Source organism: Hemicordylus capensis, chromosome 5 (assembly GCF_027244095.1).
Source record: "Hemicordylus capensis ecotype Gifberg chromosome 5, rHemCap1.1.pri, whole genome shotgun sequence".
In the NCBI taxonomy this organism is placed as follows: Eukaryota; Metazoa; Chordata; class Lepidosauria; order Squamata; family Cordylidae; genus Hemicordylus; species Hemicordylus capensis.
Genome location: NC_069661.1, coordinates 157,913,624 through 157,940,539, shown reverse-complemented (window position 1 = coordinate 157,940,539; position 26,916 = coordinate 157,913,624). Strand labels below are relative to the sequence as shown.

General features: G+C 41.8%; 1 protein-coding gene and 1 long non-coding RNA gene across 12 annotated transcripts in view; one reads left to right on the top strand and one right to left on the bottom strand.

The window, feature by feature from the left end:
- Positions 1–26,916, bottom strand: part of TAFA5 (TAFA chemokine like family member 5) — a 501,003-nt gene that overhangs the window by 202,103 nt on the left and 271,984 nt on the right. The gene's annotated exons all lie outside the window — the stretch shown is intronic.
- LOC128326478 (uncharacterized) lies at positions 836–25,165 on the top strand. 2 transcript variants are annotated; one of them, XR_008308072.1, is made up of 3 exons: positions 836–929; positions 21,340–21,557; positions 23,525–25,165. It is a non-coding gene; the product is annotated as an uncharacterized LOC128326478 (long non-coding RNA). The 2 variants fall into 2 exon arrangements; XR_008308071.1 differs by having other exon boundaries at positions 24,117–25,156.

Below are 26,916 nucleotides of genomic sequence, written 5' to 3'. Positions count from 1 at the left end.
CATGCTTTATTGGCTCTCAGACTGAGACAGCCATTCTAAGCTGTTCCCAATATATTGATTCTAAATAGGCTGAACTAGCTGTTCTCTGCTTACATGAGCAGCATGCTTCCGGTTCCTCTAATAACATAGACGAAGTCATTCTTCTAGAATTACATACACCAACAGGAAGTCTAACAATATTAATATGGCTTGCTACTTGTATGCATACCAGACCTGTGATGCTGTTGAGGCAGCACAGATAGGTTTAAATTTTTAAAATATTATCATCACCCTATACACCAGCGATGACTACAAGTCCATTGAAATGTATAATAAGCAGAACTCCTTTGAAGCTTGAGACAAACAGAAACATTTACTATAGTGGACACTTTAAAACAGAGCAAATAAAGCAGAAAATTGTACCACCAGTTAAGAAAGAGAGAAAGAACTTGTTATAATGAATAATCACAAATGCTTATACATTTTCACACACCCACATGTATGAGCTACATGTCCATTTTCAGATATAGAGAAAGCTTCCAACAAGCTAGAAATTACATTCTTTTCTTTCCATCTAGGCAGGTGCGTAACAACGATCGGGCAAGGGGAGACAGTTGTCTGGGGGCCCCACTGCCTGGAGGGGCCCCCCAGAGGCACCTCACGTGACTCCCCATTGCCCCCTGCCCAGCCCCAAGGCCCCTCAGCCACTTGCCCTTTTCGCCGTCTCTCCAGCTTGTTCTCCTGGCCGGCAATCCAGGCAGCAGACAAGCTGCAAAGAGCTCCTTTTCTCCCGCCTCTCAGCTGATCGGCGGGTAGGCGGGGCTTCCACGGAGGTCTGGTGTAGGCCTCTGTGAAGCCTGAACTCCAGTAGGGCCCAAGCCAGCCAGGAAGGAGGAGGCAGCCAGAGAGGCCTCCACTGTTCTCTGCAGCAGAAGACCCCCTGCTGCCAGGTAGAGTGTGAACTCCTTTTTGTGGTTACCTTCCCCACCCCGGATATATAGGCATCTGCTTGCCATAGGGCTTTGATATGGGGGTGGGGGAGGAGGGACCGAGAAGTCTCTGAATATTTATTTTGAAACAGCTTGGAAAATTTGCTGACTTAAAAAAAACTATCTAAAAAGTCCTATAAGTGGCTTGTTTCATGGCAGAAAATTACAAAAACTTCTGGAAGAAACAGTATTATATTTATTTTATTCATTCATTTATAAATGCACTTATGTTCAAGTTGTTTTGCAACCCAGAAGGTCTGAGTGAGAACTGTGAAGCATGTCTTCTGCTTTTATTTTATTTTATTTTTCTTGTGTGTGAACTGCTCCCCAATAACCTGCAGGGACTTCAGGATAAATCTGGCCAACATGTGAATGCAGCACCTCCATTCCAGAGGAGATGTGTGTTAAAGGGCTTTAAAAGCCTCCTGTGAAAAACCTCCTGGAATCAAACTTGACTGAATTTGTTCAGAATTCTGAGAAAACAAACATAGGCTCACCCTGCATGGTTGAAAGTCTCCTTGGCTAATCTGCAGCGAGGGGCCCATTTTAATCATTCATCTTTCTAGTGTGTTCTAGGCATTAAAAGTAAAACAAATGTATAGTACTCAATGTATATCACTATATATTGTGACGTGTGCGTGTGTGTATTCAGTGAAATGTATTTCCAGGCAGCATACTTATTTTGGAATATCAGACTTAAATCCTTGGGGGCCTGGGGTGTGCGGAGGCCCTGGACTTTGAGTGGGGGGGCCCCATTTTAAAATCTTGTCTCTGGACCCACTCCAACCTTGCTACGCCCCTGCATCTAGGAGCATTTAAATTGAGAAAGTCCTTTCAAAGATTATTAAACTGCATGTCACACACAATAAAAAAAACAAGGTAACTTGTGAATATTTTGATATAGGTAGCCCTGTTCAAAAATTATATACTTGGGTACCACACTAATCTATATGTGAGACCTAGCTTACCACCACCACCACGCTAGCACACTTCATAACCACATTTGCCTCTCTCCCCACACTCAGCATTTACCAATACAATCCACTCAGGGGATGGTAGGAATGGCTATGGAATGTACCAGCAGGAAAACCTGTGTGCTCATATGCACTTCTGAAAAGGGTTTGAATCATTCAATATTCAAAACACTAGACAGCTATGCCCTATCCTGGCTCTTTTGTTTGTTAATAATTTGATATACACATTCGCTAACACAGCAAAACTAATGGAATGTATATAAAGGATCATCACTATAAGATCAATGTATTTGCCACACAAACACCTATTAAATTAACTAGGACTGCTGGGGAAATGGGGGCTTTAGGATACCAAACTCGTAATTTTATTACAATGCAGCTAGGCTATCTTGGCTAGTAGGAAAGCAAGCTTAAGTTGATTATTGTTAATTGAACAAGTTTATAATAAACTCTTGATGCATTTGTTCTAATAAAGAAATTGAAGTTCTACAGAATTATAAGAAAAATAAATTGATGCACAGATCTGCTGTTAACATCAAAGCAATCATCTTGCACTTAGATTGCACCTATTATGAAAGGAAAGGGCTTTTCTATCTTTTTTTCTTTAAAATAAACATCTTCCCAAATAGACCAATAGAAGCATAGTATGACCTAATGAAAAAGCACAGACCGAATTCACAAAATATAAGGTAATCAGCCTTATATGGTAAAACTGCATATAAGATGTATAAAAGGTAAACACCGAAAAGGTACAGATTTTTTTTTTTTTACAGAATAAAGGTTAACCCCAATAAGGATCAGAAGGCAGAACTCATGGGTGAGGCAGGAGATTTAGTCATAAGTCTAGTATTTTGGACAGAACCATGACTTATGGCAAGGACAGTCCAATTTGGGACACATAACCATGGAGTGTGTGAACTGAGGAGCTTCAGATGCACACATACAGGAATAGGAGACTAGCATGTCTGGTGTTTTGGAGAAGCAGGAATGTCAGACAAAAAGCGTGTGGCTCCATGATCAGACCAAATTGATATATTTTAGTCTCAGCTCCAGTTGAAGCCTTTTCTCCAGTCCCCAGGTAGTCCTCTAAGGCCCCACTTCTTTGCCTGAGAATTGGAGATCCTTAAAGTGACAGTCCTCAAGACTGAGGACAAGCACTTGGGCTCTTCATCACTTCCTGCCATGTTTGCTGGCTTTATTGAGAAGGAGGCACTTGGCACAGCAGGAAATGATCCCATGAGGAAACTGGATTCAGGAGGTTAAGACATTAGCAGGCCATGTTTGAAGGTTTTGAATTATATGTCCCCAATCCTGAGCTTTCTTTCTTTCTTTCTTTCTTTCTTTCTTTCTTTCTTTCTTTCTTTCTTTCTTTCTTTCTTATTTATAATATTTCTATAGTGCCCCAAACTTGTGACTCTTGGCAGTTTACAATTAGAATAATTTAAAACCCAATATTAAAAATATTAAAACTTCTTTGCCAGTGATACAGGTGACAAAACACAATAATATCTTTTGCCTATGCCACAACTATAACAGAAATATCAGTTTTTAAAAGATCCCCATTCTCTGCTATGTTTAAATTTGAACAAACAATACATATAAGATGATGATAACTTTAACATCTTATGCAATAAGAATTCTGAAAATAAATGGATTACTGGATACAACTGAGATGTTGAAGAGCTAATCAGTTATGTAAAACACCAGTTAGTGTAATTAAAGAAATGCTGGTTACACAGATACCCTTGACTCATTCATATGCCTAATAAGCTTTGTAAAATTGCATTACCAGAAAGGAAACACTATCCTGAACTTTTTGATGGCTTCAAATTCTTGATAGACACTGGAAAGCATATTCTGAACTAAATTGAAAAGAATGGCTTCAAAAGATCAAAGAGTTAATAAAAGCTGTTTTACTTTGAGAACTAGTAGATATTATCATAAATTGTTTCAGATTAAAAAACCTATCCAAAATACTGTTTTGCACTGAGTACTGTACTATAATATAACATCTCATTGAATAATTTAATGACTAGATATTAGTAGCTGTCCTTTTAATTGCTATCCATTTGACTAATCTCAACATTTTACTGAACAGAACATTTGTGAGTGTGTGCACTACAGGTGAAACTCGAAAAATTAGAATATCGTGCAAAAGTTCATTAATTTCAGTAATGCAAATTAAAAGGTGAAACTGATATATGAGATAGACGCATTGCATGCAAAGCGAGATAAGTCAAGCCTTAATTTGTTATAATTGTGATGATCATGGCGTACAGCTCATGAGAACCCCAAATCCACAATCCCAGAAAATTAGAATATTGTGAAAAGGTTCAACAGTCTAGGCTCCAGGTGTCCCACTCCAATCAGCTAATCAATCCATAACACCTGCAAAGGGTTCCTGAGCCTTTAAATGGTCTCTCAGTCTGGTTCATTAGGGATCACAATCATGGGAAAGACTGCTGACTTGACAGTTGTGCAGAAAACCATCATTGACACCCTCCATAAGGAGGGAAAGCCTCAAAAGGTAATTGCAAAAGAAGTTGGATGTTCCCAAAGTGTTGTATCAAAGCACATTAATAGAAAGTTATGTGGAAGGGAAAAGTGTGGAAGAAAAAGGTGCACAAGCAGCAGGGATGACCGCAGCCTGGAGAGGATTGTCAGGAAAAGGACATTCAAAAGTGTTGGGGACTTTCACAAGGAGTGGACTGAGGCTGGAGTTAGTGCATCAAGAGCCACCACACACAGACGGATCCTGGACATGGGCTTCGAATGTCGTATTCCTCTTGTCAAGCCGCTCCTGAACAACAAACAACGTCAGAAGCGTCTTACCTGGGCTCAAGAAAAAAAGAACTGGTCTGTTGCTCAGTGGTCCAAAGTCCTCTTTTCTGATGAGAGCAACTTTTGCATCTCATTTGGAAACCAAGGACCCAGAGTCTGGAGGAAGAATGGAGAGGCACACAATGCAAGATGCTTGCAGTCCAGTGTGAAGTTTCCACAGTCTGTGTTGATTTGGGGAGCCGTGTCATCTGCTGGTGTTGGTCCACTGTGCTTCATTAAGTCCAGGGTCAACGCAGCCGTCTATCAAGAGATTTTGGAGCACTTCATGCTTCCTTCCGCAGATGAGCTGTATGGGGAGGCTGACTTCATTTTCCAGCAGGACTTGGCACCTGCCCACACTGCCAAAAGTACCAAAACCTGGTTCAGTGACCATGGGATTACTGTGCTTGATTGGCCAGCAAACTCGCCTGACCTGAACCCCATAGAGAATCTATGGGGCATTGCCAAGAGAAGGATGAGAGACATGAGACCAAACAATGCAGAAGAGCTGAAGGCCGCTATTGAAGCATCCTGGTCTTCCATAACACCTCCTCAGTGCCACAGGCTGATAGCATCCATGCCACGCTGCATTGAGGCAGTAATTGCTGCAAAAGGGGCCCAAACCAAGTACTGAATACATATGCATGCTTATACTTTTCAGAGGTCCGATATTGTTCTATTTACAATCCTTGTTTTATTGGTTTCATGTAATATTCTAATTTTCTGGGATTGTGGATTTGGGGTTCTCATGAGCTGTATGCCATGATCATCACAATTATAACAAATTAAGGCTTGACTTATCTCGCTTTGCATGTAATGCGTCTATCTCATATATCAGTTTCACCTTTTAATTTGCATTACTGAAATTAATGAACTTTTGCACGATATTCTAATTTTTCGAGTTTCACCTGTATATAAATTGGAAATTTAATTTAAAAAATTATTGATTCTTCAAGCATGGGGAGTTGCTAAAAAGATTACTATACAACACTGGAAGGACAAATGTCTGTACTCCTGATTTACAAATCGGGTAAGTGTTATGTGTTCCCTGTTCATATTTGAACTGTTTTTCACCTTCTTTCCAGTAGGCATATGAGATCACCTGGCATTCTGTGTGTTTGTCCATCCATGTGTCCCCCACTATCAACTTTGCAACACCTGGGACCAATATGAACCAAATCGAGTACAGTTGAGGGACACATAGGTACACTTCAACAATGTAGTTTGTGATGATGTCATCTACCCTGATCCAAGATGGCAGACTCATAAGCTTTTGAGGTGCAGGAGGGCTAACTTGTGAACCGCCTAACCGATTTGAACCAAATTTACTACAGAGACATAGGAATGCCCAAATGGTGTGGTGTGTGATGATGTCATCTACACCAATTCAAGATGGTGGCCACATGAACATCTGAGGTGCAAGTAAGCTAATTTGTGGACTGCCTTAACCCATTTAAACCAAATTAGGTAGTTGCAGTGAGTGACACATAGGGACACCTCAATGGCATAGTCTGTGATGAGGTCATCCACGCCAATCCAAGATGGCGGACATGTAAACTTTTGAGGCACAAGTGGGCTGACTTGTGAACCGCCTAACAGATTTGAACCTAATTTGCTACAGCTGTAGGGACACATAGGGATGCCATAATAACATGCTGTGTGATGATGCCATTCACTCCAATTCAAGAGGGTGGGCGCATGAACATCTGAGGCACAAGCAGGCTAATTTGTGGCCTGCTTAACCTATTTGGGCCAAATTGGGTACAGTTGCAGTGAGTGACACACACAGTCACCTCAATGGCATAGTTTGTGATGATGTCATCCACAACAATTCAAGATGGTGGACACATAAAGATTTGTGGTGCGAGTGGAGTAACTTGTGGAATGTGAGTTGAACCACGTCATGTACAGTTGTAGTGAGTGACACACAGGGACACCTCAGTGGTGTAGTTTGTGATGATGTTATTCACCCTGATTCAAGATGGCGGAACCATAAACCTTTGAGGTGCAAGTGAGCTAACTTGTGAACTGCTTAACAGATTTGAACCAATTTTGAAAAAACTGTAGTGAGTGACACACAGGGACACCTCAATGGTACAGTTTGTAATGATGATATCCACCCTGATCCAAGATGGCGGACACATGGACATTTGAGGCGCAATCTAACTTGTGGATCTCAATTTGCACCAAATTTACTCTAGATGTAGAGACAGTGAAAGAAAAGTAGGCTGATTAGTTCTTACTAGAACAACTTGTTTTTCTGATGAAATGGTAAAGAGGAGGAGTTTTCAGAAATTTGGACAAATGTTAATGAGCTTTGAAAAAAAAATAATCCTAAGGGTTTTTTAAAAAATGGTATATTATTCATATACTAGCCAACCCACACAGAGCATCTGTGTGCTCTTTGGGGCCGGCTGTTCTCCCCTCCCTTTTGCCCTACACTCCTACCCCTTCCCTCCCTTCTGCCCCACACTCTTGCCCCTCTTCCCCTCCCTCCCCTATCTCTAACCCTCCTGCCCCAGTCTCTCCTGCCCTCCCTCCCCTTCCCCTTGCCCCACAGTCTCTTGCCCCCCTCCCTCATGCTCTCTTGTCCTCCCCCTCCCCCCTGCCTCATGCTCTTCTGCCCTCCCCCTTACCCCTGCCCCACTCTCTTGCCCTCCATCCTGCCCCACTCTCTCTTGCCCCCCTCCCCATGCCCCATGCTCTCTTGCCCCCTCCCCAATGCTCTACTCTCCTGCCCTCCACTCCCCCACTCTCTTGCACTCCCACTCCCTGCTCTCTTGCCCTCCCCCTCCCCCTGCTCTCTTGCTCCCCACTCCCCCACTCTCTCCTCCCCATTTTACTCTCCTTACCAGACAGCAGGCAGTCAAAAAGGGCCCTGCCGCTGCTCCTCCTCCCGGGAGGCAAACAGGGAAGTCCCGCTGCCTGGTTCCCTCCCACCCCAGCCTCCCACGGGAGCCTGGCCTCAGCAGCCAGTCCCACCACCACCTGGCCGAGAGCCGCCTCCTCCGGGCTCAGCACCTCCGCGGCCTGGCCCGCCACCGGGCAGAGTGCCGCCATTGTGAATGGGCCCGCTGCGCCAGGTGCCACCTCCACAGCCCGCTGCTGCTGCTTGCCAGCCTCTGCAGCCAGCCACTTTGGGGCCAGCTACCTCTCCCCACCTCCACCTTCTGCCCCAATCTCCGGGCGGGGACGGGCCCAGGCTGCCAGGCCAAGTGCCACCTCCACAGCCGGGCCCGCTGCCTCGCCTCACCTCCACAGCTGGGCCGGACCTGCCACCCCCGTTGCCGTGGCCTGGCCCTCCGCAAGCCAATTCTCCTGGGTGCGCCAGCCAATCAGGCACCTCTGCCACCCAGCCATTCAGGCTGGGCGCCAGGACACACATTCGAAGGCACACCCAAGAGAAATAATAATATAGATTATATCAGTGATTGAGGATTTTTCTCTTTTCTTTTCTTGTTTTTCCCTTTTTTTCTTTCTCCTTATTTTTGATTATATTATTTTATGCTATTATCTTTTAGTTGAAGTTAAAGAGAGAAAACATGTTAAAATGAGAAGCTTTGACAGACTGTGTCACTACTGTGATTATTTGCTACTCTGCATATGGTGTCATTTAAAGGAATATACTAGGTCACTGCAAAATCAGAATGGTAAAAGTGGAAATGGTCTGATTTTACCCAGATCAGAGGGGCTTGGAGAGAGTCCCAATTCAAACTTGCACAGCCCAGTTTGGACTGGACTTTTCCAACCCTGTTTATTAAAAAAAAATTAGGAGCTTTCCAGAGCTCCAAATGGCAGCTCTTTTTAAAAAGCAATCATGGCTAAGAGGGGGGTGGGGGAACCCATCTCCCATCCTCTCTCTGCAAACCCACCTGCCAGGCTGTACATATCTTCTTTAAAAAAAATTGTAAAGTTTGTTTCTAGCCCATTTTGACTCACAAGTGTACAATTTCTGGGTTTCTCCTGCAGTACTCTGACGTGACACCATTTCCCCTTAGATTCTCTGATGTAACATCACTTCCCTACAACTCTCTGGTGCTAGGTTACTTTTATTCCAGGTTCACAGTGATTATCCCACTTACTTAAAAATATTATTTTAAGTTTGGTCTGATCCCAACCCTGATCTTCACCCCAATCCCAACCATGTTCCTGATTCCAACCCAAGAATTCAGAAGGTTTCAAAGGACCCTCAACTGACATTTGTGGGGTCAAATTAGATTGGGTTGGAGCTGATCCTGACTTTTACATTCATGCATAGGCCTAATAAATTGCATCAACTGTTTATTCAAGATTCCCAAATGCCCTGGTATATACCTGGTGGGTATATTGAATAGTTCTGATGGTGACCACAATATTCTAGTCTAATTACCAAGTTGAATTCAGAAAGAGGCTATGATTCAGCAACAGAGCATACATTTTGCATGCATAAAGTTCCAGAAACAATATCTGGTACCTATAACTAAAAGTATTTCCAGAAACAAGGAAGGAAAGCCCCTTATCTAAGCCACTGCAAAGATAGATGGCTCATATGCTAGGGGCCCAACTGCAGTTCGAGCACATTTTGAGCATGGGGCCCAAGAGCTTTAAGTTGAAGTTGCAAGTCCTTAGAATCCCCTTGCAGCTTCCGCACATGTGCAGATGCCATGTGTGTACTGATGCTGCAGTGGGCTTCTACGGATATGTGTGCCACCCCAGCTGGAAACTGCATGGAGTGGTGGAGGTAAGGACCTGCTTGCTTGCTTTCTTAAAGCTCTCGGGCCCCACTCCCAAAATGTACTCAAACCACAGTCTGAACCACAGTTCGAACCACAGTTTGTGCACATCCCTATCATACGCAGTTCAGTATTCACACTGAACTACATATGATTATACATATGCAACCCCTATGAAGACTTGTGGAAGTGAGAAAACATATGCATAAAGTTTTACTCCAACCACAGAAGATCAGTTGAAATAAAGGCTATAGCCAACCTCTGTACAACCTTTCCTATTGTGACTGCCACGCTTAATCACACCAAATATGATTATTGCATACAAGGAATGTGAAATTCCTTGAGTCCTTGCTCAGAATCAATTGAATTATTCAAGAACAATCTTAAATAAACAAATCTATAACAGCTAACAATATTTTAAAATCCTGGAAAGTTGCATTAAAAAAAATAAGTCAATGCCGCCTGCTGGTTTTGGCATCTCGAGACATCATTGCCATTGAGAAGTAATGAATAAGTAGACAATACTGGATTTCTGGCACTTTTAATTTGCTAAACATTTTATAGTCTTTGATTTGTTCATGTCCACAACACTACTGTGAGATATATATTATTTGTTTAGATGGGGAATTAAAACTAGAAACACAACTTGCTCAAGACCATAATGGTTGGTTGCAGAAATAGGATGTGCTCTTTGAGAGCCAAGTCTAGCACTGTCTACTGGATCACACTTGCTCTTTTAGAGATGCACAAGTAGTATCTTTCATATTAAAGATTCTGTTTGAATATATGATAGCTTTGACCTACCAAATATACACACACCTTTAACTGATATATTATTCATATATCATGTGAAAATGAGTAACAGAGATACCACATCAGTCTTCATACATAATGTGTGTGTACACACACTAGCTAGCTAAGGTTCCACTTGTCAAATGTAGCCTGGTATCCAGGTTGATTGTAAAAGCTGATGGCAAAATGGCAGTATGTACTCTATGTGATCTTCACAACTTGGGGAAAAATATTTATTAGAAACACTCTGCTTACATCATTGATCTGTACTTTGAACAAGATTTAGATATCTAAGTCTTTGCAGGTAACTATTTGGGACCTCCAACTTTTGCAAAATACAATGGTTAGGATATCCTTATCAGGTGCTGCATGGAGTGATAATATCACCCCAATTTTGGAAGAGTTGCACTTGCTGCCAGTTTGCTTCTGGACTGAATTCAAGATGCTGGTTATTATCTTTAAAGTACTAAACAGCCTGGACCCTAGTTATCTGAAGGATAGCCTGCTCCCAGCTACCAGTTCTATAAGCTCTTCTGGGGTTCCCTGCTCTATGTGCTGATGCAAGCTGAAGCTCAGTTTTACACATGGCCTTATCAGTTATTACCTCCATTTTGGAATGCTCTATTTCTGGATGTACATTTTCTCTCTATGTTCCTTCTCAGCCTTCTGCCAATGGTTAAAGACTGCTTTTTACCCAGTTCTTCAGAAAGCAGAGAGGGTTGTATAGCTGGAGAATTTCTCGTACACTTTTAGAGTGTTTGTCTCTATTTTGTATTGATACATACATACATACATCTTATATAACTGCATGTTTTATGTTGCATACCACCTTGAAGCCAGTGGTGAAAGGAAGTCTGTAAATTTAGAAAGAAATAAAATAAATGAAACTAAACAAGGAAGTTAATGGAAAGGTTGAAAGAAACATCTGACAAGTCCACCAGGCACATGAACTTATCATGGGGTGGGTTAAGCAGTGGGGTTGTAAGGTATATTATCTCAAGTCACCCTGGCTAATCAAAAGGCTGTCCTTTGACTATGGCTCAGTGTTTTATTTCAAGGGCTTCCCTTGAACTTATATGGTTGAACTGGAGAGCAGTACTAATCCATTTATCTGTGGATTCCATAATATGATATCCTACTTTTCATTATTTAAACAGCAGTGTGTAAACTCGAGAGAGAGAGAGAATAAGATACAGAGACAGATCCTTTACCTATGCTATGGCAGCTACAATAAACATAATTTTCTTCCTTATTCTTGTTGATGCTATTTTGTCTCAAAGTGTGACACAAGAGTATCTGGAAGGGGGGCAAGGGGAGGCAGTTCCCCCACACACACCCTGATTGAGTCAGTCCCATTGAACTCAATGGGGCTTACTCCTAGGTAAGTGCATGTAGGATTGCCCCCTCCCAGGAAAATGTCCTGTGGACACCCAAGGCTTGAGAGTAAACAGTTGAATGTTTAGGGAGAGGTGAATAATCTAAATCTATTCTTAATAGAACAAGAAACTGGTATGCTTCTTATTCATCACAAACAAAAATAAAAATAACTCTTTGCAATATTACATCAAACAAAGAGATTGGAAGTAGGGATGTGCATGAAAGAGATTTTGCGATTCATTTCGATCTTGAAACGAATTGCAAAATCTTCAAATTGATTTGTCAAAACAGTAGCCAAAGTTTTGAGTGTATTTTGAAATATTTTGAGTGTTTTGAGCACCATTTTGAGGCCTGTTTTTCCGAGGAGATATTGTCTTCCAATTGGGGTGGATGGGTAGACAAGTCCTCCAAGGCAGGCCACTGCATTAAGTCCAGGGTGGAGGCCTGGACTAACCACATCGTGCTGTGCATAAGCCCAGCTTGGAGGACTGGTTTACCAGGTAGACCAGTCCTCTGAGGTGGGCTGACATGCTAAGTCTGGAACAGAGGTCTGGACTACCTGCCAACCCCATTTGGTAAACCAGCTCCTGCTGGAAAAACAAGCCTCAATATGGCACTCAAAGCACTCAAAACATTTCAAGTCAAAATGGGGCTGTTTTCTTTTGAGCTTGAAACAGACCTTTTATTTTAAGGGTGTTTTGTCTTGAGCTTGAATCAATCTGAGCTCTAATTGATGAGCACATCTCTAATTGGAAGGACATAATGGTAAATTTATAAAGCCCAAATGTAAAGAAGCACAAGTAGAACTGCAATTTGCAATTGAAATAGGGTATTACTGCAGCTTCCTCATCCTCACTACAGTTCAATCTACTCCCCAAAAAGCAATTTCTGAAGATCAAGTGACCATCTGGAATGACATAGGTAGTTGTAGTGGGAAGAGAAAATGAATGGAAATTGAGTGGGTACACTATGCACGAGCAAATTGTCTTTGGATTCAGTCAATTAAATCAGTGTTGTTTTTTAACCTTTTCTTACCCATGAGTAGTCCCATTAAAATTACTGAGACAAGTTTTACTCATGAGTAACTTAGTCTTTATTTTGAGCCACAAATCATCTAACATTCTCATAACTAAAGCTCTTACATTAAGAGTCAATAAATAAGTTGATGGGAAATAAAATAGCATGTAAGCATGTAACAACTTTGATCCCCCCAAAAATAAACCTTGCCAAAGCAGATGCGAAATAAAATGATTATATGCAAGATAAATCTTGTTAGCAGACAGAGTGAAACCTGTTATTTCCTTCCTCCTCCTGTGTGCTAAATCCTGGTGACCAGGGTTTTACAGTATATTGCTTGTGCTCACACCACCATCCCTCCTACTTCTTCTCTTTGTGATCAGCTGACTACATACTCAGGTTTGGTCCACTCCTCTTCACACTACTGCGCAGATTCAGCAGCACTGTAAATGCTGGCTGATGTGAAGAAACAGCATTTCATTCACTGCTGAGTCTGTCATGCAGGCTGAGAGAGGGATGGGTTGAGTCTGAGCATGTAACCAGCTGGTCATGGGAAGAAGAGGAGTAAAGGAGGCTGCCTGAAACTCTTCTCCTCTCTCTCTCCCTGGAATGGACTCCTTTATTTGAAGCTAAGACAAGCCACCTGATTGGCAGGCAGGCAACAATGCAACATCCCAGTGAGTTGGGGAGGTGGGAGGGCTCAGTGTACCCTCAGTGAGCCTTTGAGGTACCACAGGGGATCATGTAGTTGCATTAAATTATATTTTGCTATATGCAAGAATTACAGCAACTGATGAAAACCATGCAATATGATATTTGTCTTGTTTGACACAGTATAGACATTGAGGCAGTTCCCACAATCTTAGTCCGCTCTCCCCGCAAACGATCCTCCTGTGTGCCCTGGGCGGCCGGATCGGCTGTGCACACAGTTGCTGGCTGCGTTACGGAGCTGGCAGGGGCTTGGGAGTTTGGGGGCCGCACGGCCGCCGTAAGTTCCAGCATACTCTGCGCAAGCACACAGAGCATGCTGGAGAGACCCCCAAGGAGGAAGGCTGCTTTTTAGCCTCCTGGTCGGGGGTCTCCTCATGAGTTGCCGTAGTGCAGAGCTGCGCTGCAGCAGCACATGATCTATTAACCCCAGTTAACTGAGCACTTGTTCCGCTAACCTGGGCTAAGGGGAGGAGTACTTAGGGCAGTTTGCTGCCGGGAGCCGCTTGGCTCCTGTGGCAGCACACGGCCACCAAAAAGTGGGCTAGGCTTCCTTAGCCCGCTTTTTGGCGGTCATGAGAACAGCCTCACAGTCTTGACATAATAAGGTCAACACTTACAGCCTAGAAATTATTGAAAAGGACATGATAAAATATTACCTAAGATAAATGACTTTATGCATCTTTCAGAAACACATCTAATGGAGTTTTTAAAAGATGCTTCATTTTGTAACCTCTCAGTGTATTTTAAGAATCATTTGGTCTAAGAATTTACATGCTGATAAATCCACAAGTGCTTAGCTCTGGGTAGCATTCTAATTTTTAAATGTTCTGAAGATTAATCAATGCAATTTTGGACAGAATACTCTCTTTAATCTTATCCATTAAAAAGTGATGATTTAGGCCTCTGCTGCCCAACATCCTTGAAATGCAGGAAAGTAAAGTTAATTATGGTAGCAAGGTGATGGCACATCACAGTGTATATATTGTCACTATTCTGATAACATTACTAGCAGGTCCAAAACACACACACACATACACACACACACACACACATATATATATATAAGCCTTAGGTGGTCTGTGGCAAATGGTATGTGGCAAGACCCACCCACACCGCAGCCACAACCCAGCCACAAACAATGAAAGCTGCCACAACCCATGAGAAGATGACCCACCAAGGAGAGCCTTTTGTCTCACCGCCTTCTGTCAACCTCCTTCTGTCTTGTGTGCTGCCTCTTCATGCACGGGCTCTGAGGGGAAGGGGTGGCTACCCTGACTTCGCTCACCCCCAAGAGAAAAGTGGGATGTACTTCTCTCCCCTCTGCTGACTCAGGGGAGATGAGCGCTAGTTCTGAGGGGAAGGGGTGGCTACCCTGACTCCCTCCACCCCAAGCAGCAACTTGAAGGGAAGGGAGGAAAAAAGATGGAGCCCATGTGAACATTATCATAAGCCTTTTACCTGCTGGCTCACCTGCTGCAAGCCAAAGTGGAGCTACACTCCCGGGAAGAGAACAGCCACACCAAAAGCCTGTGAGCCCACTTTTCAACTGCTGTGGGAGCCAGCTCTGCAAAGTAGAGAAAGTCCAGCACAGCTCCACTGCTCTACATCTGATTGGTTGTAGCCACCAGCTTCATGCCTGTCAGCAGGAGGAGCTGGAGCTGCTGCACTTACACAAATTAAAGACGCCAAGCAATACAGTAGGGGATGTGGCAGGGGCATGGCAATGGTGTGTGTGTGTGTGTGTGTGTGTGTGTGTGTGTGTGTGTGTGTGAGAGAGAGAGAGAGAGAGAATTGAGAGATTTCCTCAAGCAGAACCATATGATCCTCCACCCCTTTTAGGGAGAGTAGAGCAGCTTAATCTCTCTCTCTCTCTCTCTCTCTCTCTCACACACACACACACACACACACACACACACACACACACGAATGGCACAGGGATGCCCCTCATACTTGGGGGGGGGCAGCAGTGAAGTCCCCAAGAGTCCTCGAAGAACTCAAATGTGAAATTGCCGACCTCCTTGCTAAAATATATAACTTATCACTGCAATTGGGCTCTGTACCAGAGGACTGGAAACTAGCAAATGTAACACTGATTTTCAAAAAGTGATCCAGGGTGATCCGGGAAATTACAGGCCAGTTAGCTTAATGTCTGTTCCAGGCAAATTAATGGAAAGCATCCTCAAGGATAAAATTGTAAAGCACATAGAAGAACAGGCCCTGCTCAGAGAGAACCAGCATGGCTTTTGCAAAGGGGAATCTTGCCTCACAATCATTTTGGCATTCATTGAGAGTGTCAACAAGTGTGTGGATCAAGGTGATCCAGTTGACATAGTCTACCTGGACTCCCAAAAAGCTTTCAACAAAGTTCCTCATCAAAGAATCCTAAGGAAACTTAGCAGTCATGTGATAAGGGGACAAGTACATGTGTGGATTGCTACCTGGTTGAAAGACAGGAAACAGAGAGTAGGAATAAATGGAGAGTTTTCACAATTGAGAGAAATAAGAAGTGGGGTCTCCCAGGGATCTTTACTGGGAATGGTGCTTTTTAATTTATTCATAAATGACCTAGAAGTAGGGGTTAGCTGTGAGGTGGCCAAATTTATAGATGATACCAAACTCTTTCGGGTATTAAAATCCAAAACAGATTGTGAGGAGCTCCAAAAGGATCTCTCCAAACTGGGTGAATGGGTGACAAAGTTGCAAATGTGGTTCAATGTTGGCAAGTGTAAAGTGATGCACATTGGGACAAAAAAACCCAGCTTCAAGTAAACGCTGATGGGATCTGACCTTTCGGTAACTGACCAGGAGAGGGATCTTGGGGTCATGGTGGACAGCTCATTGAAAGTGCCGACTCAATGTGCGGCAGCTGTGAAAAAGGCCAATTCCATGCTAGCGATCATTCGGAAGGGGATTAAAAATAAAACGGCTAATATATTAATGCCCCTATACAAAACTATGGTGCGGCCACACCTGGAGTACTGCATACAATTCTGGTCTCCACATCTAAAAAATGACATTGTAGAATCGGAAAAGGTGCAGAAGTGGGCAACCATGATGATCAGGTTCCTAGAGCACCTTTCTCATGAGGCAAGGCTACAGCACCTGGGGCTATTTTGTTTAGAAAAAAGATGTCTGCAGGGAGACATGATAGAGGTCTATAAAATCATGCATGGTGTGAATAAAGTGGATAGAGAGAAATTCTTCTCCCTCTCACATAACACTAGAACCAGGGGTCATCCCATGAAATTGATTGCCAGGAAATCTAGGACCAACTAACGGAAGTACTTTTTAATACAACGCATAATCAGCTTGTGAAATTCTCTGCCACTAGATGTGGTGACAGCCAACAACCTGGATGGCTTTAAGAGGGGTTTGGATCATTTCATGGAGGAGAGGTTTATCATCGGCTACTCGTTGGAGGGCTATAGGTCACCTCCAGCCTCAAAGGCAGGATTCCTCTGAGAATCAGTTGCAGGGGAGTAACAGCAGGAGAGAGGGCATGCCCTCAACTCCTGCCTGTGGCTTTCGGCGGCATCTGGTGGGCCACTGTGTGAAACAGGATGCTGGACTAGATGGGCCTTGGGCCATCTAGAGATTCAGGCAATGACCACTGAAGTTAGTAAGCTTTTTAAGAGTAACCCCATATCCAAATTTTTCTTTGTTAGGGACACTTAAAATATTCCCAACAAATGAAACAAAAATGAATGAATAACACCCATTTGGTTCATTTTTCATTTGTTCCTAATTTAATGATGAGAATTCCAAATAAGTAATATATTGGCCAACATGCCAACTAAGGAATCAGATACACTCCAGGAAGACATATCTGTACTGCATAAGACTTCTAGAGTACTGCAACACAGAGATTGAAATATCCTTACTTTCTTGGAAATTCCCAGCACCATCCCAAAATATGTTCCCGGGGGCACTGTGACCCTCATGGGCATTTTTTGGGTGGTGTAGGACATTTCTGGAGGAAGCAGAGACTTGAGAAAATTACATCCTATCCTTCACATTTCATCTTGCTCAGCTAATAAAGTCCTCTGCAGCATGGGAGACATCTTGCTGTGTCATGTCCACTTCCTTAGTTGAGATGTTGGCCTGGGCCATTGTATTCAACCCATTCATTTAAAGGTTGTTTGACTGAGGAGGATGCAAGCACTCTGTATCATAGAACAGGGGCCCTTGACTACGAGGTCATTCACACAATCAAAAACTGTGTTCTACCCAGGTTTGGGAACTATGTGTACTCCCAATTTTTGACTGTATGGAAGCAAGGTTAGAAGAAAACCTGGGTAGAAGTGATTGTGTGGAAGCAAGGTTAGAGGAAAACCTGGGTAGCTTTTTCTCCTACCTTGCTCCCACACAATCACTTCTACCCAGGTTTTCCTCTAACCTTGCTTCCACACAATCAATAATTGGGAGTACACACAGCTCCCAAACCTGGGTAGAACACAGTTTTCGATTGTGTGAATGACCTCTACATCTGTGAGTCCAAGTTTGGAACCCCCTGCCTTGGAAAATGGTTGCTGAAGGCAAACGTCCACCCCTAAGAAACCCTTTCAAAAAAGAAGGTTGCTGTGCAAGAGGACCTTGCTTCCCAGAAGTCCAAGATACAGGTTGTTTCTATGTTTCACATACTAATGGAGGAATGTAATTCCATTTGAGTCTATGGACAATGTAATCACACCATAAAAGAGCTGCTGGTGACTCTTCCCATTCCTATTTAAAGCAATTGGAAATGAGTATGAATGGGCATAACAATATTAAATGAATAATAATGAAACAAAGCTAATGTTACTGAATGCATGACGAAAGGAATGAAGTTCTTAATAATGTAGATGAACAGAACAACTACACAAAACAAAATTATTGTATAAGCCTATTACACCTTGTTAAATCTCTGTAACTTCTCCACAAGCTTATGCAGTTCCTCCAGGAGCTACTCTTTGGGAATTACTACTTAGGATAGACATGCCACTTTCAATGACTCCATTTAGTTGTCCATCATGGTACTCACAAAAGGAACAAACAACCTAACAAAAACAGAACTGATTAGATCAGCTATGCAGCCTTGCAGGTAAAAAGAAGAAGAAAAGAATGATAATTCAAACCAATGAACCTTACATATGTTAACTGGTTCCTTATACTTCAGGTGCCCTTCATTCACCTATGGAGTATATTAAGATGCCTGTTGGCTGGGATGTGGTCAATTCCATTGAATAATCCATGGTTGATTATGATAGAGACTATTGTCAACTAAGGACAAGTGGATCAAGCCCCAATGATTTTATCCCAGTAGAGGTGATCAAGATAAATCCTGAGTGGTGGGCACAGATGCTGGCTGCCCTATTTACCTATATGGACAATTTGGTCTGCATACCAGAAGATTGGGGAGTGGCCTTTGTGGTACCTATCTTCAAAAAGGGTAATAGAAATGTTCCATCTAATTACAGACTCATAAGTTTAATTAATATTAGCAAAATATTATTAGCGAGACAATTAAATCAGAAACTCATGAACTGGATAGAGCAGGAGCAATTCCTAGAAGATGAGCAGACAGGTTTTAGACCATGGTGATCTATGATTGATCACTGTTTGGTCATATAACACTTAGCTGAAAAATATCATATGTGATGCAAATTGGGGCAAAAAACCCTAACTTTGCAAATAAACTGATGGGAGTTGAGCAGTTTAGAGAGAGATCGTGGGGTTGTGGAGAGAGATTGTGGGGTTGTGGTGGACAGCTCAATGAAAGTGTCAACTCAGTGTGCTGAAGATATGCAAAAGGCCAATTCCATGCTAGGGATCATGAGGAAGGGGGTTGAAAATAAAACTGCTAATATTATAATGTCCTTATACAAATCTATGGTGTGGCCACATCTGGAGTACCGTATACAGTTTTGGTCACCGCATCTTAAGAAGGATATTATAGAACTGGAAAAGGTAAAGAAGAGAGCAACCAAAATGACCAGGTACCTGGAACAACTTCCTTATGATGCTAGGCTACAGCATCTGGGGCTCTTTCCTTTGTAAAAGAGGCGACTAAGAGGAGACATGATAGAGGTGTATAAAATTATGTATGGAGTTGAGAGAGTAGACACAGATAAATTTTTCTTCTTCTCTCACAACACTAAAAACAGGGGACATCCCATGAAACTGAAGGTTGGGAAATTTAGGACCGACTAGAAGAAGTATTTTTTCACACAGAGCATAATTACTCTATGGAATTCTTTGCGGTGATGGCCACCAGCTTGGATGGCTTTAAAAGGGGCTTAGACAAATTCATGGAGGACAGGTCTATCAGTGGCTACTAATCTGGTGGCTGTAGGCCACCTCCAGCCTCAGAGGCACAATGGCTCTCAATACCAGTTGCAGGGAAGCAACAGCAGGAAAGAGGGCATGCCCTCAGCTCTTGCCTGTGGGCTCCCCAGAGGTACCTGGCGGGCTACTGTGTGAAACAGCATGCTGTTCTTATACTCTTAACATTATATTAGAATTCTAAAATCCACCTTATTTGTTGCATTCGTAGATTTTAAAGCAGCATTTGACTCAGTCTCTAAGGTATGCCTATGGTCTATGCTCAATATCATTTTGATTGATAAAAGGCTCCAGCTGCTGCAGATAAAACTGTATTAGAACACTAGTCTCAGAGTGAGAGACAATTGCTAGGGCCAGTTATCTATGCCTATTAGGCCTCTGAGGGGGGCACACATTCAAGCAGGGTTGTATCTTGGCCCCCTAATTGTTTAACATCTATATAGATTCTTTAATTAAGCGTCTCCAGGAATTAGACATATATGTCCTGAAGTTGGCTGACAGATGGCTTCCAGTACTTTTACATGCTGACAATGCAGTCATTTTATACCAGTCGCATGTGGGGATGAAAAGAGCTCTTAAGACCTGATCCCTCTATTGCACTAAGGATCTGAAAACGAAAAATTATCAGAAAACTAAAATTTTGGCCTTTTCCAATGGGTAAAAAATATAAATGAAGGTTTGATAATCATGATATAGAGCAGTTTATATGCACTGTTCCCTCTAACAGGGATTTCCAAATGTTGTTCATTACAACTCCCAACATTCCCAGCTGCAGTGGCCTTTGGCTAGGGATTATGGGAATTGTAGTCAACAACATCTGGGAATCCCTGTTAGAGGGAACACTGATTAAATGCTTTAAATATTTGGGGGTGGTATTTCAAGAATCTGGGATGAAGACCACTCAAATCAAATATGCTGCAGCTCAAAAAGAGAAAAGTGCATCAGCAATTCTCAAATTCCATAGACAGAAGGAGCAGTGTTCTCTCTGTGTTTCCCCCCCCCCATCTGTGTGCAGAATGAGTTTTGTTCTGGGTGGCAGTATCAAGGCAGTGTGCGCACACATACATTCAGAATTCATTCATTCATTCATTCAACATATTTCTATACCACCCAAAACTCACGTCTCTTTTGGGGAATGGGGCTTTCCTGATTCAACCTGAGCAGGATCTAAAATTAACTGAGTGGACATCCAAAAACCTGTGAACAGGTACATATGTGTATGCCTTAGAGGGAACACTGGAAAGGAGAGATGTTTATTCCAGCTGGCACCCATTTATTTAAGGCAAACTTGATGGCTCAAATGCTATATGGGGTGCAGTTAGGAGCCAATACTAATTACACACTTCTGGAGTGGGTCAAAGCCAGGTTTTTAAAAGCACTATTTCTAACTCTCAAATGTATTTGGGAGTTAGTATGCAAAGTATGTATGCAATGTAAAACCATTGGCTCAAAACAGCAAAAAGATTAACTAAACTGGGGTAGCAAAAGGAATAAGAAATAGGGATTGAAAAACAACCCCCACAAACCTGTTTGTTTCAAAGAATTCTGCCATTAAAGTTGGGATAGTAGTTATACAGTATGTATGGTTGATGATACTGAGATGTTAGTCTGCAAAAGCCTGTTATAAATTATTCCTTCTTTGCACAGATCTCCAGGTTAAGCCCTTTCAGATGTTATTGGGCTGCTATGAAAACAAGCGGGGAAGCAGCAGCATGGCTGTAGAGCTCTTTTGGGGTCACAAAATATATCAAGCCCTTGGCAAGAAGTCCCATAAGATGAAAAAACTAATGATGCTGGGCCAGCAAAATGCCTGCTGGGGAGGGAGAAAGCCTGTCTCCCACAAAGGAATCTTGTCAAGAGCACCTGTGAGTATACCCCACCTCTTGCTACAATGGAATTCTTCACAGCCCATGAAAATCACCATAGGCATAAACTGGAAGTTTTACTTTACTCAGATTTTAATCTAAGCCAGAGAAAATTGTTTTGGGTCCTAGTGTTAGCTTCTTCTTCATCCTAGTGTTAGCACAGCAACCTCCATTGGCATCTCTAGTTTTCTTATATTTTCATGAAAATGAATTCCTGCTTTTGGGGTTCTTGTGAATTTAACTACTCTCATCTTTGGTGGCCTTTCCTTTCAACCTGCACCAAATAATCAGCTCACAAACAGCTAGGGATGTGCCTGAACTACAGTTCGAAGTGCTGTTTGAGCACTTTGATGGAAATTAAAAAAGGAACTTTAAGAAAAGGGAGAGCAGATGCTTACCTGCTCTCTGCCATCCCTTCCAGCTTCTTGCTGGGGTGGTGTGTGTCCCAAAAAGCCCTGTGTGCCATCAACATGCACATGGCATCCAGCAGGAAGGTGGAGGGGTGGCGGAGACCAGGTAAGCACCTGCTCTCCTTTTTTTTTAAAGTCCCCCTTTTCATTTTTCCCAAAGTGTTTGAACTGCATTGTGAACTGTGGTCAGGGCACATTCCTACAAGCAGCCCATAACATTGATTAATAATAATAATTTAAAAAAAATTTGTTCTGCATCTGTTAGAAACTTGCTACTATTTGATGATCTCCAATATTTCCCTGCTTTGGTATTTTCCTGCTTTGAGCTGATCTGATTTTCCTGTTGATGACACCTTATCTTCAAAACATTTATACTTATTTTCCATTATTCAGAAGAGAATATTATTGCCAGAGAACGTCTACATATGCTCAAATCCACATCTGCACTTGCTCTTATCTGTTGACAGATGATCACATCAGAATCCATATCATGGATTACAGGATGGGGGGGGGGGAGAGATCCAGATTACAAGCAAAGCAATATTGCAATGAAGATTTTGACATCTTTATTAAACTAACTAACTTGTAGGCCTGTGTGCATTCTGAAAATGTGGATTTGACTCAGTTTGACTTCAACAATTTTGGACTCAGATTCTATGGGTTCTGATGATGTCATATTTCAGATCAGATTCAGAATCCAAATCTGAATTCCGACTTAAATTCGGACTTTCCCCATAGCGGTCAATGGGAAAATCAGGAAAAAGGTCACCAAAAATCACTGGTTGGTCCTAAGCCTTGAAGCTTACCACACATGTGGGGAAGGAGATCAGGGGACCCTGCCGTGAACTGGAAGAGAACTGGTCAGTTCCTTGATTTTTGTGGATTTTTGAAAAATTTTTTTAAAAAATGGCTTAAAATAGCTAAATCTGGCTCACTTCAAACCAGAACTTATTTTTTTCTTCCGCACTGCAGGAGCAGGCAGGCCCTTTAAAAGAGATTTAAATGATTTTTCACCTTTTAATCCCTTAATGGCTAGAAAGGAAAGTGATAAATTCTTTCTAACCACAAACACAGAAACATTCAAAGTAGTGACACTGTATTTCTGCAATGTGAGAGACAAAAATTAATATAAAATCAAAAGAATGTCATTTTCCCTACACATGGGGGAGGAATGATAATTCTAGGAAGGGCTTCAGATTCAGAATTTTTTGTGAAATTCTAACTTGTGAGAAGCCAGTTTTAGCCACTTTTATATTTTTAATTTCCCCCAAAAAATCCCTCCAAAATTTGAGGAATCCCCTATACCCTTGAAAAAAGAAACACAGAGTCCTGCCAAAGTGGACTCATGTGTGCCAGACTTCATAACTGTATGCCCATCCATTTGGGATATATAAAGAGGGGAGAAAAGGGGCATGCTGTTACCTCTTTTCATTTTTTAAATTAAATTAAAGCAAACAAATGCTTGCCTATATTCTACATTACTAGCTGCTGCTGGGGGGCAGGGATAAGGAAATGAACAAACATTATGATGTCACTTATGTGATTCCATCACTAAAGGTTACAAAGGAAAGGAGAAGTAACTCAACATTAAGCTGCCTTTCTCTGCAACTCCATGTTTCTGGTCATGTGAAGTTCTGTCCCAAAAATCTGAAACAGAATTAATGTACTGCTCATAAAGTTGGAGGGGGGGATATTGAATTCAGTATTTAATTTATTGTTCCTGAGTGTGCAATAATCACATTTAGAAGAGATGAACACTAAAACAATGAAAACGTGAATAGAAAGAAAAGAGGAAAATAGGTAATGGTTTCCATGGATTTTTAAAACAATCAAAAGAGACAGCGGCATGGTATTACATTTACAGTTCATGCAGAATATTCCTAATGGATTTCCACCATTATTCAGCTGAAAGTTTGAAGTGTGCCAGTGAAATAGGCATGAACATGACTATTTTCCTAGACAACTTTCCAAGCCCTTCAGATGTTTGTTTTTAGATTTGCTGGTCAAATGACCGTAACAAAGATTTGATTTGATTTTACAGTGTTTAACTTGTAAACATTGTTAATGTGTCTTACTACATTTCATTCCCCCCTCAAACTGCATTTTTTTTCAAAAAGGAAAAAAAAGTTGCTTGTGATTTTATCCACAGTAAACCTCCATGTCAAACTGTAGACAACTGGCTATATAAAGAACGTATTGAGATAAAAGATTATTGTTGGGACTCTGAGTGAACTAAGAAATATTACTTTGTTTTGTCTGCAGTGCTGTTTTGAACCACTGTGGCCCTCTGTTGGGAGCCTGCCTATAGCAAACTGTTGCTAATGGCGAGAAACTGTCAGAATTGCTAGGGAAGTTCTTATATTATTTACACTGACAGGGTTGCAGTATATCTGGTAAGACAAGAGAGACCTCTGTATGTATATGAGAAAGAGGCATCCAAAACCAGTTATGAATTGGTCAGGGATTGGTCAGTAATAGGACATTCAGTTATCATGGTCAGAGGTAAGAGTCCAATGAACTTTAGGCTAAAGAAGTATCAGGAGAAAATTGGCTAAAATGTCCAGGGGCCCTGAGTTTAGAAGGCCTGGTACAGCCAGACAAGGTGCAGTTAGAGGCTGGAAAATCAGAAGAATGAAGAAGAGATGAGAGAAGAAGAGAAGCTACACACAACAAACATAAGCTGGGAGACAAGGCAGAAGGAAAGAAGGAGCAGCTCAGATCTCAAATGGAGCAGGAGGAGGAGCTAGGAGCAGACTATGGAAGGCAGCCCTTCATGCTTCAAGGAGCACAACCACTTTGTATTGCCTGAACATGTTTTAAGAAGAGTTCTGACCAGAAGGATAACTTTATTGTCTGCTGTGCTAGAAGCAAGCGTAGCGTCTTCAAAGAAAGAACAGCACTGATTTTAGAAAAACGCTGAAGAAAAAGCCTCCCAGGGAGGCAGTCCTTTTATTTAACTCCACTTCCTGACATGTTAAACATTTAACCCTTTATGTGCTATAACTATTATATGTAGCTTCTTCTATTTTTTGTACCTTTAAAAACCTTAAACTGTTTTCAAATTAAAACTGACATTACTTCGTTAAATAAAACATTGCTATATTCTGAAAAGAAATGTTTTCAATCCATTTATCTGGCATTCTAGTTCATTACAAATTAAGTCTTTGGGTAGGCCTGACACCTCTCCCTGACTGCGTTTGCACTCCTATTCTATTTTCCATGTCAGCCTTTCTTTTGTGATCCATAGGCTGGAAATGAGTCAGCTATTATGTCAATCTCTCTATCTGAAGGTGAAGGGTTCTAAAGGTGAACCTAATTCCGATGAATATTGCCTTGGGGAGTGTTTATAATAACAGATCTAGGAGCTGTAGCTTCTCCCTGCACAGTTTTAAATTCCTGGAAACTTTGTATCCAAACCTTGTCCCCAGGAAGTACCTGTGATAATGGCCAAGCCCTGTGCAAACATTAAAACTATGCTGCTGCTGTTGCTTCCTCTCCTCATCATGTTGTTGAAAGTCTTTCAGATATGCCCACTGAGGTTGAAGCTGAGAGAAGCTGGTTAGAGAGCCCACAGCCAACATCCCATGAGTTCTGCTGGAGAAGGTCCCAAAGCAAATGGAGTGGATCTATATGCCAAAAGTGCTAGGATAATTTCCCATTTCCAACAAACCTCTTATAGTTTGTTCTGCATATTCAGTTTCCCCATTGCTCTGATGCTAATGGGGGCTACTGGTATGATGTTCTGTTGCACATCTCTGCAAACATTTTGAAGCTGTCAGAGACATACTAAAGTCCATTCTCAGAAATAAGCATCTCAGGAACTCCATGTCTAACAAAAATAGTTTTCAGTGTTTTGTTTGACCTAATGGGATGAAGGTTGAGTAAGTAAGGCATGGTCAATATACCTGAAAAAGACAATGATAATGTATGTATTCCCTTGGCAAACAAATCTGTAGCTACTTACTGCCACAGTTTTTCATAAAGCTTTGTAGAAATTAAGGTTTCAGGACTCTGTTTTCTTATTTTAATACAGTCTTCACAATTATCCATTAAAGTCTTTATTTGCATACTCAGGTGCCAGTCACCAAACAGTCTGCTGTGCTCTCATTCTGCTTATAGTAATGCCCTGATGACCTTCATGAATTTTATGACCTATATCTGATGAATGTTGCCTGGGGGGTGTTTATACTAAAAGATTGTCTTTGAGAATGACATATTCTGCCTTTTCATGAGAAAATAATCCATTAAGTATAGATCATTTTGGTCTGGCCAATAAGATCTCAACACCAGTGGAAGTCATTCCCAAGCACTCCATGCAACTTGATGGCAGAAATGAATTATTGTCTGACATGTAACATATTGTCTGGTATTGTGCCATGCAAATTTGTTGGAGTCACCCTTCTGATGCTGGAAGAGGAGACTGAAAAAAGATGACACTGACTTTCATTTCCGTTGTGAAAGCTTGTTCTTCCTTTGACAGCACTAGAGGAACAGGTGCCTTGGAAAGCTCAAATGCCAGCACAAGTGATTTTCCTGGTACATGTTTGATGTTAAACAAAGATCTCAGAACCCAAAGGCAAAATCTTAGAATCCTTGGAGGAAGGTCTTGGAGTTTTGAGCAAAATAAGGTCAACAAAGACCAGTGTGTATAGTGAATTTTAACCCCGCTAAATAAGAACTAAGACATACACAGGTCCAGGTAACAGCCAATGCTTCGTTTTCCACTGAAAAATAGTGCTATTCTGTGTCAGTAAAACACTGAGAAATAAATTTAACTGGACATTTCAGATCCTTTTACGCCATACAAGCAAGCATCCATAGCCACAATTGTTTGGTACTTTTCAGGACATTGTGCAAAAATTGAAGAATGCCACAGTTGTTTTACTGCTGCAAATGAACCTCTTTGTGCATAATTCCAGGTCCACAGTGTATATCTGCAGAGTAGTTCT